Source organism: Hypanus sabinus, chromosome 10 (genome assembly GCF_030144855.1).
Source record: "Hypanus sabinus isolate sHypSab1 chromosome 10, sHypSab1.hap1, whole genome shotgun sequence".
In the NCBI taxonomy this organism is placed as follows: domain Eukaryota; kingdom Metazoa; phylum Chordata; class Chondrichthyes; order Myliobatiformes; family Dasyatidae; genus Hypanus; species Hypanus sabinus.
The window spans coordinates 141515899-141529992 of record NC_082715.1 but is presented as its reverse complement, the minus strand read 5'-3'; the positions used below and the strand labels follow the sequence as shown (position 1 = coordinate 141529992).

The 14094-nt window shown below is 45.6% G+C and overlaps 1 protein-coding gene across 6 annotated transcripts in view; it reads right to left on the bottom strand.

Moving 5' to 3' along the window:
* The window catches only part of pnisr (PNN-interacting serine/arginine-rich protein), a 40009-nt gene extending 36051 nt beyond the window's left edge, over positions 1-3958 (bottom strand). Inside the window, exon 1 of one of the 6 annotated variants that reach the window (XR_009514515.1) lies at positions 3762-3958. The gene's annotated coding sequence lies outside the window, so the exon portion shown is untranslated. The remainder of the gene's footprint in view (positions 1-3761) is intronic. The other 5 variants (XR_009514514.1, XM_059983166.1, XM_059983168.1 and 2 more) reach the window with 5 other exon arrangements.
* Between the last annotated feature and the right edge of the window lie 10136 nt (positions 3959-14094).

The window sequence follows — 14094 nt, the reverse complement described above, 5'->3', positions numbered from 1 at the left end:
ATTACAGAACCAAAACTATAACTGGAGGACAATAACAGGAATGTTAGCCACTTTACATTACACTGATTGGACGACTGTATCTATACTTGAATGGGTTTTTGGATCAGATTTAGTGTAGAGAGGCAGGTAGACCAAGAAACCAAAGAGAATGAAGATGTTTTACAGTTACACAATAATTAGAAAATATAAGATACATTTGTTACCAATGTTGAATCACTTTAGCCCTGGACTTCAAATTTTCTGGGGGGGGGGGGAAAAAAAATAAAAACGGCAAAATTTAAGGTTGAGGCTCCTTATACCAATGTTTTCCTTGTTGCATGCTAAACATGCTGAGACAAGATGGAAGTTGGATTATGGTACAGAGGGATCTATTCCAGAGTTGATAATGATTGTGCTTCAGAATGTATTTATTATTTAGAGATACAGCAGGTAACAGATCCATCTGGCCCAATCAGCTCATGCTGCCCAATTGCACACATGCGGCCGAATCACCCACTAACCTGTAGGTCTTTGTGGAGGAAACCAGAGCCCTGGAGGAAACCCAAGCAGTGATGGGGGGGGGGGGGGGGGGGGGAGAGGTACAAACTCCTTACATACAGCAGTGGGAACTGAACTTGGGTCACTGTGCTGTAGTAGTGTTACATTAACCACTGAACTGCCCAATTAATGAGACGGAATTAAAATAAAGTCACTGCTTTATTTATGGTTACACAGCCATACATCACTCTAAGTACCTGCACATTTGTTTCTCAGATCTGGAAGTTTAAACTTAGACTAGGATTCTTTCAAGTGAGCTCTAAGTAACCTTGCAAATTCCACAACTTAACAGCATGAAAATGTTAAACGGATGAGCTATAAAATAAAAATATGCATTTACAAGTATTTCATTTTGAGACAGCGCGGAATAGGCCCTTTCAGCCACGCTCCCCAGCAACTCCCAACAACCCCGATTTAACCTTGGACTAATCATAGGATTACTTACAATAACCACTAAACCCAGTAATCCTTTGGAAGGTGGGAGGAAACCAGAGCACCCACAGGAAACTCCCATGTTCCACGGAGAGGACGGCAGGGATGTCTTACAGAGGATGCTGGGATTGAACTCCGACCTCCGACACCCCAAGTGGTGCCCATATATAACATGTAGTAGTTATGATCTCAGCAAATCTCTAATTATATATCAATGGAGAGAATCTCTATGCCATCAAGAATCAAGTGAAACAGAACAACACTGCTGTCAAGAATGAGTACAAAGCTAGCAGGTTGGGTCTGGAATGCATCACTGGAGGAACAGTAGTTAAGAGGTTCAATTTCAGCATTCTAGACAGAGCAGCAAACACTCAGAGGCCACTTTATTAGCTACAGGAGCGGAACCTGATGTGGTCTTCTGCTGCTGTAGCCCATCCACTTCAAGGTGTGATGTGTTGTGCATTCAGAAATGCTCTTCAGCACACCACTGTTGTAATGAGTTACTGTCGCCTTCCTGTCAGCTTGAATCAGTGGCCATTCTCCTCCGACCTCTCTCTTTAACAAGGCATTTTCTTCCACAGGATTGCCACTTTCTGGATATTTCTCTGTTTTTCGCACCATTTCTGTACATTCTAGAGCAGGGGTTGTCAACCTGGTATCCACAACCCCTCAGTTAATAGGAGGGGTCCATGACATTAAAAAAAAAATTGGGAACCCCAGCCTTAGAGAGTGCTGTGCATGAAAATCCCATGAGATCAGCAGTTTCTGAGGTACTTAAATCATCCCAAGTGACACCAACATTCATTCCACGGTCAAAGTCACTCAGATCATATGTTCCTCATATCATATCCTCATCCTGATGTTTGGTCTGAACAATAACTGAACCTCCAGGCCATTTCTGCATGCTTTTATGACAGTTGCTGTCACGATTGGCTGGTTACTTACATTAAAGAGCAGGTGTACCTGATGAAATGGCGACTGAGTGTAAAACTAAAAGATTTTGTAGAATTGTTGCAAGAGGGGAGGGGAAGTGGGATTAGTTAAATTGCTTTCTATCAGAACAAGTATGGATGCGTTGGGCCAAATGGCTCCGTGCCATAATTAACTAGTCAATGACACTGAAATATCAACATTGTATTCTATTCTTAAAAATAAAGATGTATCCAAGTAGGATACTTCAAAATAAAAATGAAAAACACTTGGTGTTTCTCTGTATGCCATGTTTATGAAGTATTTCACAGACCAACAACTCTGAAATAGATGTCTCAATCAGGATTATTTTAAACCAGATAAGTGTAACGGGTGCACTTTTATTAATAACCTTCATCTGGCACATGGTGGGAACCCTGATTACATTTCACACTCTCAAGTTTCCTTGCCTTCATAGAAAAAAAATTGACAACTTGCTTTCGTCAACTGCAACCCAATGGTGTGATATCTGTTAACATGGCTACATTTTATAGGGTCACCCATCCTGTTGCCAAAGGTAGATCAGGAACTGACCCACCCTTCCTGCCGTCCTATTCTATCCGATCTCACCGTTACAGCGGACCCAACCAGAAAGGCGGCAGGCAATTCTCCTTTGGCCCTCGGGCGATGCCCTCCACAGATTTAATCATCACAGGGAAGGCAGGTCTGAACTGCAACTCCCTCCTCACATCAGGAAACTGCACTCACTACCATGTCCCTGTGCCAGGCTGCTTGCATCCTCTCCTACTCCCAGGGAGCTGTATTCCCTCCACTCCACCCCCTGGGGATTTGCGCCCTAATCCTCTCCACTCCCTTTCTCACCTCGGGAAGCTGTACCCACTACCATGTTCTTGTTCCAACCTGGTAGCACACCCTCCTATCTCCAGGAAGCTGCACTCATTCCTCTCCACCCCACTCCCCAGAGATTTGCACCCTCCTCCTCACCTCAGGAAGCTGTACCCACTACTGTGTTCCTGTTCCAGGCCGATTGCAACTCCTTATACACCCAGGGAGCTGCACTCCCTCCTCTCCACCCCCTGGGGAATTGCAACCTCCTCCTCTCCCTGGGGAGTTGCCCCCCCCCCCCACTTTCTCACCTCGGGAAGCTGTACCCCACTGCCACGTTCTAGTTCCAGACTGGTTCCTACCCCGCAGGGAGCTGCACTCCTTCCTCTCCACCTCCTGGGGATTTGCGCCCTAATCCTCTCCACTCCCTTTCTCACCTCGGGCAGCTGTACCCACTACCGTGTTCCCGTTCCAGGCCTGTTGCACCCCCTCCTCGCCACCCCCTACGGATTTGCACCCCCACTCCTCCCCCCTTTATCACCTGGGGAAGCTGCACCCCTTCTTCCCTCCCTCTAACCGACCCCCGGGCAGGTGCACCTCCTCCACCGCAGGGAGCTGAGACCCCCCACCCCCACCCCAATCCCACTGATTAAATTACTGGGGATCCTTCCCTCCATGAGCCCTTGTCCCACTACACGGGCAGCCTCCTGTCCCTCTAGGGCAGGGGAGGGGAGTGAGAGGCCGAGCCCTCGGCCACCAACAGCGAAAGCTCCATGGAGACTCAGGGTCCCGCGGGGCGGAGGCGGTTCCACGGCTGGACGGGCCCCGGTTCATCGGGCTGAGCCGGAGTGGGGCGAAGGAGATTTTACCCTCATCTCCAGCCGGAGGGGTATTGTTTTACGGGGGTGGGAGTTATTACTTTCCACAACCTCCGCTAGGCACGGTGCGTGAGGGCATTGGGAGATGGGGGGGGGGGGGTTCATTCACCTCGGCGACGGCGAGTGAGCGCTGAGGATTCGCGGATGTTTTTCACTCACCTCCCCTGAAAAGGGGGAAAAGGAGAGCGCGCTGCGTCGCGGGATCGGCTCCGGTTTTTCACTCACCACCCTCGGCGGCCGCTCCGAATCCGCGCTCCGGACCGATCAATATGGCGCCGGCACCGCCGACCCGGAAGCAAAACCCAGTCTCCAGGCCCCAGGCCCCAGGCCCTGAACTCCCTCCTCCTCAGCTTCCCCGGGCCTCACGCCGGGAGCGCTACCGATTCCGACACACCCGTCTGATTCCGTGACCCCGCTCCCCCCAGAGGTCGGGGCAGAGGGGGTGACGGGGAGGGGCGGGGGGTGACGGGGAGGGGCGGGGGGCAGAGGGGGTGACGGGGAGGGGCGGGGGGCAGAGAGGGGGAGGGGTGGGGGCAGAGGGGGTGAGGGGGAGGGGCGGGGGGCAGAGGGGGTGAGGGGGAGGGGCGGGGGGCAGAGGGGGTGAGGGGGAGGGGCGGGGGGCAGAGGGGGTGACGGGGAGGGGCGGGGGGCAGAGAGGGGGAGGGGTGGGGGCAGAGGGGGTGGGGAGGGGCGGGGGGCAGAGGGGGTGAGGGGGAGTGCTGGGGACGGGGGGGGACAGAGGGGGTGAGGGGGAGGGGCGGGGACAGAGGGGTTGACGGGGAGGGGCGGGGGGCAGAGGGGGTGAGGGGGAGGTGCTGGGGACAGGGGGAGGGGACAGAGGGGGTGAGGGGGAGGGGAGGGGACAGAGGGGGTGAGGGGGAGGGGCGGGGACAGGGGGTGAGGGGGAGGGGCGGGGACAGGGGGAGAGGGGAAGGGCGGGGGACAGGTGGAGAGGGTGAGGGGCAAGGGGTTAGGGGAGGGGCAAGAGGGAGGGTGAGCAGGGTTGAGGGGTGGAGGTGGGGAGCGGGGTCGACGTGCGGTGGGGAGGGGTGGGCTGAAATTGGGAGGGGTTCAGGGGTGGGTGGAGCAGATTAGGGGGCAAGGGGACGTGGAAAAGGGGAGGGAGCAGTGGTGCAGGGTTAAGGGGTGGGAGGGGGGGCAAGGGGTGAGAGTGGGGGGAGGGGTTAAGGGTTGGGAGGGGAGGGGTGTAAGAGTGGGAGTAGGGGCCAAGGGTGGTGGGGGGCAGTGGGAGGTGAGGTGAGGGATAGGGTGGGGGAATAGTATAGAGGAGAAGGGAGAAGAGGACTGGGATGGCGGAAGGAGTAGGAAGAGGGGGTGGAGAGCTGTAAGGAGTTGGGTTTGGCGAGGGAGTAAGGGGAAGGGGCGGGGAAGAAGATAGGGTGGAGAGGAGGGGATGGGGAGGAGGATGGGAGTAGGGGTGGGGAGGGAGTGGAGGAAGAAGGGGAGGTGGGGAGGAGAGGGAGTAATGGGAAAAGGGAATGGAGGGGAGGGGAAGAGGGAATGGAGGAGGTAAAGGGGAGTGGAGGAGTTGGTATAATGGGATTGAGGGTAGATGAGGCAGTATTGAGGGTAGGGAGGAGAGGGAAGTGAGGGCAGAGAGTAGAGGGGAGGGGTAGTGGCAGTAAGAGTGGGTATGGGGGCATTGAGGCTGGGGAGAGAGCAGGGGAGTGAAGGGAGGGGAGGGGGATCTGGACAGGAGTGAGGGTAGAGAGTAGGAGGGGAGGGAGGGAGTGAGCGAGCGGGGAAGTTTTGTTCACTCTGTTATAGGAAAGATATAGTTCAACTGGGAACAGTGCAGAGAACTATTGCACTGTACAGCTGCCACAAACAATAAATCTCACGACGTTTGCCATCGATGATTAACCTGATTCTGATTGACGATTTAGGGGGATGTTACCAGAACTAGAAAAACTGGAATTGGTTTATTGTTGTCAGTTGTACTGAGACACAGTGAAAATCTCTACACAGATCAAATCTTTACACTATGCTACAAGATCATGCAAGATAAATGGTAGCAGAACACACAATAAAGTGTTAAAAGCTACAGACAAGTGCAGTGTAGGGAGGCAATAAGGTGCAAGATCACCAAGAGTTAGACTGTGAGGCCGGACATTCATCCTAGGGAACCATTCGATAGTCACAGTGGGCCTGCAAAATAAGGAGAGGATGTCTTGTCAATTCCTTGGAGCATAGGGGAATAGGGGTGACCCTCATAGAAATGTTTACAATAATGAGAGGCATGGATAAAGTGGGTGATAACTGCCTTTTCTCCCAGGTTAGGTGAGTTCAAATCTATAGTGTATAGGTTTATGGTGAGGGGGGAAAGATCTAAAAGGGACACAAGGAGCATCTTTTTCATGCAGAATGAGATAGTTATATAGGTTGAGCTGCCAGAAGAAGTGGTTGAAGCAGGTGTAGTATAATCTATGAAGCTCTTGGATAGGTAGATGAAGTGAGGGGCCTGGAGGGATATGGGCAAACGGCAGGAAGTTTGGACTAGCTAACAGAGCATGTGGTCTGCATTGACTAGTCAGAAACCTATGATACAGTCAGAAACATCTGTAATAGCTGTGCAAAATTCCGCCAGGAAGGCTCCGGTGACTTGACCATTGCCCTGGGCAGCAATAGGTGTCAGGTTTCCAAATTGAAGAATTCTTGACATAATAGCTCATTTGCGTTCTGTCTCTGCAGAATGTAGTTTGGTAGCGATGCCTTAACGTGTGGGGCAGACTCAACGAAATCTAAAAATCCAGTCAGAAGTATTAGCTGTGGTTTGCTGGTTTTACTCTGATGCCAACACAGCGTAACGCTCTACAGTGGCAGCAGTAAGAACAGGGTTCAATTCTGTAAGGAGTTTGCAGTTTTGCTGCTGGAAGAATGGCATCTCTTGCAGACCTCGCCCAGTGCATCCTGGGTTGTGCTGGTCATCGACTTAAATCACACATTTCACAGTATGTTTCGCAATACGTGTGACAGTTTATACTGTATTGAGTAGAAAGTTTTGGAATAAATTTAGAGAAGTTTCAGTGTAATTTTAAAAAGAAGATGGAAAATGAGGTGTTAAATTGGTACCTCATTTGCTCTCACATGGCACAATCTGAGAAAGGACAAAGTTCAAAGACAAGAGATTCTGGAAATCCAGAGTAACACACACAAAATGCTGGAGGAACTCATCAGATCAGGCAGTATCTATGGAGGGGAATAAACGGTTAACGTCTTGGGCTGAGATGCTTCATCAGGACTGGAAAGGTGGGGGGGGGGGGGGTAGAAGCCAGAATAAGAAGGTGGGGGTAGGTGAAGAAGGACAAGCTGGAAGGGGATTGGTGAAGCCAGGTGGATGGGGAAGGAAATGAAGTTGGGAGGTAGGTGGAAAAGGGAAAGGACTGGAGTTTTCCAGTAGTGTTGTCTGCACCTATAATACTTAACTTTAACAATATTTAACCCTCAAGCATTTTTTAATTAAGAATCTTCATATTCTCACAGGGATTATCTTTAAAACTGTGAAGCTTGTGAACAGGAAAATTCAATGTCATTGCTACAAAATAATATCGATCACAAACAGAAACATAAAAGACCATGAAACAGAAAAGCTACATTCCCATAGTTTCACATTGTAGCAGAAAGTATTTCCTGCATGGAATGACCTCACATACAAAACAGGACATATTTCATTGATTGTTAGCAAAAGAAAATCTGCAGTGCTGGAAATCCGAGCAACGCATGTCAAAATGCTGGAAGAACTCAGCAGGCCAGGCAGCATCTGTGGAAAAGACCGGGCTGGGACCTGGTCCTGATGAATGGTCTCGGCCTAAAACATCAACTGTTAACTCTCTTCCATAGATGCTGCCTGGCCTGCTGAGTTCCTCCCGAATTTTGTGTGTGTTGATTTCCTTTATACACATATTTTCCATACCTCTAAAACATTCTCAAATCTTATTGAAAGAAACATCTTGAAACCATTTGACTATAAGTAGGCCTGGGCTTGACTGAATTGGACATGGATCACTCAATGAAGTTAAAATAAACTGATCAGAATATATAAGATTCAAGATTGTTATTAATGTCATTTCCAGTGCACACGTTAAGAAGAACAAAATAACTGTTACCCCAGATCTGATCCAGCACAATAAGATAGAGGACAATAATATTTAAAAACAATAAATATAAATACACATAATAGCTTATATACCCAGGACATCTTCAAGGAGCGGTGTCTCAGAAAGGCAGCATCTATTATTAAGGACCTCCAGCACCCAGGGCATACCCTTTTCTCACTGTTACCATCAGGTAGGAGGTACAGAAGCCTGAAGGCATACAATCAGCGATTCAGGAACAGCTTCTCCCCCTCTGCCATCCGATTCCTAAATGAATATTGAACCCATGAACATTACCTCACTTTTTTAATATATATTATTTCTGGGATTTTTTGCATGATTTTTAATCTATTCAATATTTGCATACTTAATTGATTTACTTTATTATTATTATTTTCTTCTACAAACGTTTGTATATTGTTTATTGCATTGAACTGCTGCTGCTAAGTTAACAAATTCAACGACACATGCTGGTGATAATAAACACAACTCTGATTCTGATACGTAGATTAATTGTATGTCCATAACATGATGCTTGTGCACAGGAGGGCCTGTATATGAGGTGACTTATAACCATATAAAAATTACAACATGGAAACAGGCCATCTCGGCCCTTTTAGTCTGTGCCGAACGCTTACTCTCATGAACTTAATGAGAGTTGGCATAAGTGCCTTCGAGCAGTAGAGAGGCATGGACAGTTTCTGGTTGCCATACAAACCACAGTAAAATTCAAAGTAAATTTATTATCAAAGCACATATATGTCACTATGTACTACCCTGAGATTAATTTACAGTAAATACAAAGAAATGCAGTAGAATCGATTAAAACTGCACACAAAGTCTGACAAACAAAAAATGACAAAAAGTAATCAATACCTCTAGGTGAGAAAGAAATAGATATAAAAAATACATATTTTTAAATTTCACACAAAACAAAATCTGCAGATGCTGGAAATCCGAGCAATGGACACAAAATCTTGGAGGAACTCAGCAGGCCAGGCAGCATTTATGGTAAAGACTTTGGCAGGACTGGAGAAAAAAAGCTGAGGAGCAGATTTAAAAGGTTGGGGGAGGAGGGGAGGGAGAAACACAAGGTGATGGGTGAAACCTGAAGGGGGAGGGGATGAAGTGAAGAGCTGGGATGGTGATTGGTGAAAGAGACAGAAGGCCATGGAAGAAAGGAAGGGGTGGAGGAGCACCAGAGGGAGGTGATGGGCGGGCAAGGAGATAAGGTGAGAGAGGGACAAGGGGATGGGAAATGGTGAAGTGGGGTGGAGGCATTTCTGGAAGTTTGAGAAACCGATGTTCATGCCATCAGGTTGGAGACTACCCAAACGGAATATAAGGTGTTGTTCCTCCAACCTAAGTGTGGCCTCGTCACAACAGTGGAGGTACGTTCAAGGTTTGTGATCAGTGATAGTGAGACCAACCTTTATTGTGCATTCCTGCTTTCTCTTGAAATGACAAACATGTTAGACCTTGTCAGACAGCAATAAAGAGTAAACCACATAGCTGTGGGTCTGGAACTGTACAAGCCAGGCCAAGCAAGAACAGTAAATTGTAAATATTAGAGATTAGCTTTATTTGTCGCATGTTCATTGAAACCTACGGCAGAATATGTCACCAGCATCAAATCAGCGAGGGTTCTGCTGGGGCCAGCCCACAAGTGTCACCACACTTCCAGTGTTAACATAGTACCGGAACTTAATAACTCTAGCCTGTCTGACTCTAGAATGTGAGAGGAAACTCACATAGTCACAGGGAAAACATACAAGCTCCTTACAAACAGTGGTGGGCAAAGAACCCTGAACTTAGAGCTGGTGCTGTAATAGAGTTACATGGTTTGCCAAGTGACCATGCTACTCTAAAGGACAATATGAGTTTGTATAATATTCTATAGCTTTATGGTTGCCAATATCATGACCAGTTTCTCTTTTAAAATGCCATTATGTGAATGAGCAATGCAAAAAAAAAGTGGAATTCATACTAAACAATAAATATGAAGACCAAATCTGAGTTAAACATCATGTTAAAACATAAACCAGAAGCTTCAGCACTCCAGGTTCTTTTTTTCCATTGAGGTGTTAAAAGGTAGTGTGCTTCCCTCCATTGTACAAGTTTCCTCATAAATATTAGCTTGTCTATTATCATTTTCATCACTAAGTGAGCTGTAACAAACAGAAAACATTCCTCTGTAATTGTTGGAAGCCAAAGTTCAAAGTATATTTATTATCAAAGTACATATATGTCACCACATACACAAGAGATTGAACAGATGCTGGAAATCCAGAGCAACACACACACAAAATTCTGGAGTAACTCAGCAGGTCAGGCAGCATCTCCGGAAATCAAAAAACAGACGACATTTGAGATTGAGACCCTCAATCAGGATTCCTCCAGCATTTTGTGTATAATCCATAAGATTGTAAGATGTCCATTTGGCCCATCGAGTCTGCTTTGTTTTTCCACTGTGGCTGGTATATTATCTGTGTCAATCCCATTCTCCTGCCTTCTCTCCATAAGCTGGACTAATCAAAAAACTATCAACCTCCGCCTTAATTGTTTGGCCTCCACAGGCCCATAGCAATGAATCCCACAGACTCACTACCCTCTGCTAAAGAAATCTCTCCTCATCTCTGTTCTAAATGGCTGTCCCTCTTTTCTGAGGCTGTGCCCTCTGGTCCTAGACACACCCACTATGGAAAATATCCTCTCCACATCCAGTCTGTCTAGGGCCTTTCAATATTCAAAAAGAGATCTCCCATCATTCTTCAGCAAATACAGGTCCGGAGCCATCAAACACTCCTCATACATTAACACTTTCATTCCCAGAATTATTCTAATAAACCTCCTTTGGATCTTCTCCTATGCCAGCATATCTTTTCTTAAATAAGGGGCCCAAAACTGCCCACAATACCTCAAGCATGGGTTGACAAAAGCTTTATAAAGCCTCTGTTCTTATATTCTAGTCCTCTCAGAATGAATTGTAATACCAAAGTACATACACTTCTCTACACTAAAAACCATCTTCCACTTCTTTGCCCATTCTCCCTTTCTGTCCATCTGTAGACTCCCTGTTTCCACCGCACTACCTTCCCTCCACAGGCCTTTGTATCATCTTCAAACTTGGCAGCAAAGCCATCAATTCCATCATCCAAATTATTGACATAAAACATAAAAAGAAGCAGCCTCAACACTAACCACTGTGGAACACCAGTAGTCACTGGCAGCCAGTCAGAAAAGGCCCCCTTTATCCCATTCTTTGCCTCCTGCTAGTCAGCCAATGTTCTTTCCTAGCTAGTATTTTTCTTGTAATACCATGGGTTCTTATCTTAATTAGCAGCCTCATGTATGGCATTTTGTAAAAGGTCTTCTGAAAATCCAAGTAATCTACATTCACTGACTCTCCTTTGTCTATCCTACCTGTTACTTCCTCAAATAATTCCAACAGATTTGTCAAGCAAGATTTTCCCTTAAGGAAATCATGTTGACTTTGGCCTATTTTATCACATGCCTCCAATTACTGTATCCCAAAATCTCATCCTTAATAATGGACTGTAACATCTTTCCAGCCACTGAAGTCAGGCTAACTGGCCTATAATTTCCTATCTTCTGCCTTCCTCCCTTCTTAAACAGTGGAGTGACATTTGCAATATTCCAGTCCTCCAAAACCATTCCAGAATCTGGTGATTCTTAAAAGATCATTACTAATGCCTCTACAAGCTCTTCAGCTATCTCTTTCAGAACCCAATGGTGTAGTCCATCTGGTCCAAGTGGCTCATCTACCTTCAGACATTTCAGTTTCCCAAGCACCTTCTCCCTAGTAATAGCAACTGCAATCATTTCTAACCCCTGACACTCTTGAACTTCTGGCATACTGCTAGTGTCTTCCACAGTGAAGGGAGACTGACACAAAACACTTAAATTCATCCAGCTTTTCTATGTTTCCCATTACCATCTCTCCAGTATCATTTTCAATATTCACCCTTGCCTCTCTTTTACTTTTTATATATCTGAAGAAAGTCTTTTGTATCCTCCTTTATATTATTGGCTAGCAGACCTTCATATTTCATCTTCTTTCTTTATGGCTCTTTTAGTTGCCTTTCCTTGGTTTTTAAAAGCTTCTCACTAATGTTTGCTATATATGCCCTCTCTTTCCTTTTTTCTGCCATGGTTGTCTGAGTACTGTGCTCAGTTCTGGTCACCTCACTACAGGAAGGATGTGGAAACTATAGAAAGGGTGCAGAGGAGATTTTGGATTGGGGAGGATGCCTTATGAACATAGGTTGAGTGAACGGGGCCTTTTCTCCTTGGAGTGACAGAGGATGAGGGGTGTCCTGATAAAGGTGTATAAGATGATGAGAGGCGTTGATCATGTGGATAGTCAGAGGCTTTTTCCCAGGGCTGGAGTGGTTGCCACAAGAGGACACAGGTTTAAGGTGCTGGGGAATATGTCCAGAGGAGATGTCAGGGGTAAGTTAACTTTTCTATGCAGAGAATGGTGAGTGCACAGAATGGGCTGCCGGCAATTGTGGTGGAGGCAGATACAATATGGTCTTTTAAGAGTCTCTTGGATAGGTACATGGAGCTTAGAAAATAGAGGGCCATGGGTAACCCTAGGTAATCTCTAAAGTGGATGTTCAGCACAGCATTGTGGGCCAAAGGGCCTGTAATGTGCTGTGGGGTTTCTATGTTCTATCATTTTGTCTTATATATTTCCATTTTATTTTACCATTACCAAGTAAGAATCAGATTTAACTATTTCCTAACAGAAAGGTAAACTGTTACACTTCTGGGCAGAATACTTGTCACCATCGCAAACCTAATAAACATTTTACAGCATCAACCTACATATATTTATGCAACAATGTACTGAAGACGTTGGAAATCTACCTGTTAGAAGTATTCAGTGGGATCCTTGAGATGTGGAATATTAGGTTCAGGTCTATGACCTAAAGCCCAAAGTATTGTTGCTACCTTTCTCTCTACATGCTTTTCATAGCATTTTATATAATTGCACACAGAAATTGGAGTAAACTCTGAGAATGATAGATAAACTGAGCTGGCCTGCTCCCCCAGAATAACTGCTTGCTGTCTTCCCACAATAACCTAGATCAGATGCTGAGGACTTGGACCCCTGTACTCCAAAGTCCAACAGTGTAACCAGAATCATTTGGTTACATAACAGAGGACCCTCCCCAAAGGTATAATTACAATTTGGTCTTTGGTAAATATAAAATTTCAGAATCAGGTTTATTATCACTGACATATATCATGAAATTTGTTGTTTTGTGGCAGCAGTAAGAGCAATACATAGAGATCCGTCAGCGAGGGAAAGAAGCTGTACCTGATATGTTGAGTGTCTGTCTTCAGGCGTGTACCTCCTCATTGATAGTAATGAGAAGAGTTGCCATTAATTTTAATAGCTTTGGCATTTGGGCATACTTAAATTACAAGTTAAAAGATGACAATAAAAGTTTAATGATGTAAAAATCATGTAAGAACAACAAAAATTAAGAAGTATCCATAGTCTTCTTTGCAAAATGAACAGATTACCTTTGTCTTTAGCCTATAATCCCTCCTGATATATAAAAAAGTCTTGATTTCTCAGACAGGCTGGGTTCTGAGACTCAGCATGATGTCCAGAGGCAGCGTGAACAGATGGATCTTACCTGAGACTTCCAAGTTTCACAGTTCATGTATGGAAGTTCAGAACATATTTAATGTCAATAGCTGAATGATGGGCTCTATGAATGGATTTCTTAGCAACTCAGTATAATCCAGCCAAACATGGCAGTAAATACAATTATAAATACACATTATAATTAAAGTTACTGTAATGGTAACTGATATGTCAATTCTGTTTTCAATCATTTATAAAATCAGCTCATTTAAAGTGTTGAATTCCATATTTTCAGTGAAGGTGTGAATCAGCAGGCTTGCACACAGTAAATGAAAGAGACATAAGTCCAGTTAATAAGGATTATTAATCTATTGTGACGAAATAATTAATTAAATACTTTGGTTTCTGATTGGTTTAAGATAAAGGCCAGCTCTGCTTTTAATCAAAAAACAAGATAAAAGCTGGAGATGCTGAAAATCCAAGCAGCACACACAAAATGCTGGAGGAACTCAGCAGGCCAGGCAGCATCTATGGAAATGGGTACAGTCTCCGTTTGCCAGAAGAAGTGGGATCTCCCAGTGGCCATCCATTTTAATTCCACTTCCCATTCAAATATGTCTATCCATAGCCTCCTCCTCTGTCACGATAAAGCCACACTCAGGTTAGAGGAACAACACCTTATATTCCATCTGGGTAGCATGAACATCAATTTTTCGAACTTCCAGTAATGGCCCACTCTCTCCTTCACCATTCC